The 5,000-nt window shown below is 36.8% G+C and overlaps 1 protein-coding gene across 4 annotated transcripts in view; it reads left to right on the top strand.

The window, feature by feature from the left end:
- Positions 1-684: 684 nt before the first annotated feature.
- tenm3 (teneurin transmembrane protein 3) overlaps positions 685-5,000 on the top strand; it is a 446,382-nt gene continuing 442,066 nt past the window's right edge. For all 4 annotated transcript variants that reach the window (XM_058379176.1, XM_058379169.1, XM_058379160.1 and 1 more), the window contains exon 1: positions 685-807. The gene's annotated coding sequence lies outside the window, so the exon portion shown is untranslated. The remainder of the gene's footprint in view (positions 808-5,000) is intronic.

Raw genomic sequence — 5,000 nt, 5'->3', positions numbered from 1 at the left:
GTGTTTATTTTCCTCTTAATGACTTCATGTACAGTTCTCTGCTCTCGCCGTGTGAGAGAGACTACACTTACAGCTTCTGTCTTCATCTCCACTAACCCCCATTATTACTCTGTCACCACTCTCTATACGCTTTACACTGACCATTAACCTGTTCTCACTTACACTACAGCAGCTGTGAACACACTCTCTCTCTCTCTCTCTCTCTCTCTCTCCCTTCCTCTCTGTCTCTCTGTCCCTTTCTCTCTGTCTCTGTCTCTCTTTCTCTCCCTTCCTCTCTCTCTCTCTCTCTCTCCCTTCCTTCCTGTCCCTCTCTCTCTCTCTCTCCCTTCCTCTCTGTCTCTCTGTCCCTTTCTCTCTGTCTCTGTCTCTCTCTCTCCCTTCCTCTTTGTCTCTGTCTCTCTCTATCCCCCTTTCTCTCTGTTTCTGTCTCTCTCTCCCAATTTCTCTCTTGCTCTCTCACCCCCTTTCTCTCTCTCTCACTTTCTCTCCCCCTTTCTCTCTCTCACTCTCTCTCTCTCTCTCTCTCTCTCTCTAAACAATTTCACATTAAATACATTTAAATAAATTAGACTTAAATATTTAACACTTCTATACATATATATTGTGTGAACCACAGATTGCCAACATCAACACTAACTGTAGAGTGTTTAACAGCTCACTAACACCCCCCCCCTCTCTCTGTCTGTGCAGACTGATGGTCAGATCTTCAGTTCTGCTGCGCTAAGCTCCATGGATTAGAGTGTTTACAGTCAGTGAGGCTCGTGATTGGCCAGATGAGATCCGCTCGCATCACTTCCTGTGCAGCGGGTAAGTCAAGCTTCGTGTTGGATTCTGCAGTTTATAATCCTCAGTTGTGTTGTGAGTGTGTGTGATTATATACAGATAAACACACACACACACACCTTTTTTTTTCTTTTGCCCCATGTAGAAATTTCCACTGTTGCATTTGAACTGGCTGCTCATAGACAAGGCTCACACACACACACACACACACACACACAGACACACACTACACTGTATACTGAGAGAAAACATAGAGGAAATGTAGCAGTGTATATACGTTCTGTGCTCTTCCAGGAATCTTGTCATGTTTGTCTTGTGTTTGTTGTTTGTTTGTTGTTTGTTTATTGTTTGTTTATTGTTCCCAACATCCATTTGCGCTGGACATGCTGAATAATTTCATATATATAACTTTCTTTTGCATATAGAAGGGTAAATAATAAACAAAGAATGTGTGATGTAGACAAAATGTCACTTTGATGTTGATCAGAAATGAAATAATTAAAAAAATAAATAAAACATAAAACACAATAATTTAAATACACAATTATTATGGACACACAATGATTCCATGTAATTATTAAGGACAAAAAGGGAAAAAATATGTACTATTTCCACAAAGTTGAAAGCACTCTGATGCAGTTAAAAATAAAAAAAATAAAATATAAATAAATAAATAAAGGAAAAGAATAAAACATTATTTTTGTATATTCATCATTAATGTTTTTAGATATACACATAAGGCCATGAACAAAATTCAATATTTAAGATAAAAAAAAATAAATGAATGAATGAATGAATGAATAAATAAATAAATAAATAAATAAATAAATAAATAGAAAATCCTGATGAAAATGAAATAAAATTACTCTGTACACAAACTTTCTGCTGCAGTTCATTTTTTTAGACAAAATTGAAAAAGGGAAAAAAGAAACTAATTATTCTAGATATTTATAAATATTAAATATTATAGAATTAAGTTGAATTATATCATATAGAAGTGTTATTATTGTGCTTATATGCCTCACACACACACACACGCACACACACGCACACACACACATACACATGATAATAGATTATTGATAAACTGGATTCAGGGATCTGCTGTGCGTAACACTGGATGAATTTCAGTTCTTCTCCTCTCAGCTCACATGGGGATAAAATTCGGGTCTCATCCTCGAGGCTTCACTGTGAGATGGTTAAATTTGGAAAAGTAAGAAGAAATCTGGCAGAAAAATAGTTTATTAATAATTTTTACTAGTTGGTCAGTATTGTATTGTATATTATAAATATAAATAAAAACATAAAAATATTATAAATATAAATAAAAGTATACAATTATTTATTTCATTTACAATTATTTATTTAATTTATGAATTTATTGCATTATTTTCTGTTTCATTAATATATGAATAATTTGTGAATGAAACAAACCTCTGTCCATCCTTTAGATTCTTGGTTGAAGGACAAATGTTCATCAGATTATTAATTTTTTTAATGTATTTATTTTTAATTCTGTCCTGTGTTGGTTTGTATTTATAGTGGAGACAGAGTAAGAGAGAGAGAGAGAGAGAGAGAGAGAGAGAGAGAGAGAGAAGAACACTCCTCTGATAAATCGCCGCATGGAGCTCTGGTGAATAGAGCAGTTTAGTTTCTAATCGCATTTCCTAAAATTAATGAAGTGGCAGTTTATAACAAAGGAAACTAATTGTTGTTTGTTTTTAATCAGTGATTTTATTCTCCTGCTGTACAGGAAATCATGTTTCAGTGCAGGAGGTTAAGGTCAGCTCCTTTATAACAGCCAACAACGTTTGTTTTATAAACCATTAGGAGAGCAAAGGCTCATGGGAAAGCAGTATACCAAGGGCTGTCACTTCACTTCAGAAATCTCTGCGTGTGTGTGTGTGTGTGTATTTGTGTGTGTGTGTGTGTGTGTGTGTGTGTGTGTGTGTACGAGACATGCTTCACGCTGTGCAGCCTACGTCAAAGATCTAACCGTCTTGTCCAATCAGGAGCCGGAACTTTCTGGACGAGCCAATCGGGTGCAGCGGTGTAACGTTGGTAGAGAATCAAAGCCTTTCAGCTGTCTTCTGATTTTAAAATTCATTCTAGTAGGGAACGAGGAAGAGGAAGAGGAGGAGGAGGAAGAAAGGAGTGAAAAAAACCCCTGTGTAGTGAAGCGTCAACATGGTCCCATGTTTCACTTTTTAATTCCTGTCCTGTAAGATCTCCAGCAGCAGCAGCAGCAGCCGCAGCTCACTGTTCCGGACGCTGTCATCATTTCACACTCCACAAACAAATCACGTCGATCCTCTGCCACGTTCCCACGCGGATAAAGCTGGGAAAACAAAAGAAGAGCGCTGGCTTTCCGTCTCAGAGTCTTTAACTAGCTGTGATGAAGGTGTTGTATCTGTTTTAAACGCCTCTTCTCACCTGTCAGCACACAGCTGTGAGCTTCACTTCTTCCTTTAGCTGATTTAGAGAAGCTTAGCGTCGCCTTTTTGACTCTAAAAGAACTCGTAAAAGCATTTAGAGTTGATACAATACGACAGGGTAAGTTATGATATGATATGATAAGATACAATACAATACGATATGTCAGGATACAATATGATACAATACGATATGATACGTCAGGATACGATACGACACGATATGTCAGGATACGATACAATACGATACGATATGTGAGGATACGATACAATACGATACGATATGTGAGGATACGATACAATACGTCAGGATACGATACAATACAATACGATATGTCAGGATACGATACAATACGTCAGGATACGATACAATACGATACGATACGATATGTCAGGATACGATACAATACGATACGATACAATACGATACAATACGATATGTCAGGATACGATACAATACGATACGATACGATATGTCAGGATACAATACAATACGATACGATATGTCAGGATACGATACAATACGATACGATACGATATGTCAGGATACAATACAATACGATACGATACGGTATGTCAGGATACGATACAATACGATACGATACGATATGTCAGGATACGATACAATACGATACGATACGATATGTCAGGATGCGATACAATACGATACGATATGTCAGGATACAATACGATACGATACGATATGTCAGGATACGATACAATACGATACGATATGTCAGGATACAATACTATACGATACGATATGTCAGGATGCGATACAATACGATACGATACGATATGTCAGGATACAATACGATACGATATGTCAGGATACAATACGATACGATACGATATGTCAGGATGCGATACAATATGATACGATACGATATGTCAGGATACAATACGATACGATACGATATGTCAGGATACGATACAATACGATACGATATGTCAGGATACGATACAATACGATACGATACGATATGTCAGGATGCGATACAATACAATACGATACGATATGTCAGGATACGATACAATACGATACGATACGATATGTCAGGATATGATACAATACGATACTATATGTCAGGATACGATACAATACGATACGATACGATATGTCAGGATACGATACAATACGATACGATACGATATGTCAGGATACGATACAATACGATACGATATGTCAGGATACGATACAATACGATACGATACGATATGTCAGGATACAATACGATACGATACTATAGGTCAGGATACAATACGATACGATATGTCAGGATACGATACAATACGATACGATATGTCAGGATACGATACAATATGATACGATATGTCAGGATACAATACAATACGATACGATACGATATGTCAGGATACAATACGATACGATACGATATGTCAGGATACAATACGATACGATACGATATGTCAGGATACAATACGATACGATACGATATGTCAGGATGCGATACAATATGATACGATATGTCAGGATACAATACGATACGATACGATATGTCAGGATACGATACAATACGATACGATACGATATGTCAGGATACAATACAATACGATACGATACGATATGTCAGGATACGATACAATACGATACGATACGATATGTCAGGATACGATACAATACGATACGATATGTCAGGATACGATACAATACGATACGATACGATATGTCAGGATACGATACAATACGATACTATATGTCAGGATACGATACAATACGATATGTCAGGATACGATACAATACGATACGATATGTCAGGATAC

The sequence above is a fragment of the Hemibagrus wyckioides genome, linkage group LG03, assembly GCF_019097595.1.
Source record: "Hemibagrus wyckioides isolate EC202008001 linkage group LG03, SWU_Hwy_1.0, whole genome shotgun sequence".
Lineage (NCBI taxonomy): Eukaryota > Metazoa > Chordata > Actinopteri > Siluriformes > Bagridae > Hemibagrus > Hemibagrus wyckioides.
Note: the sequence above shows the minus strand (reverse complement) of the source record. Positions and strands in the feature narration are given on the sequence as shown.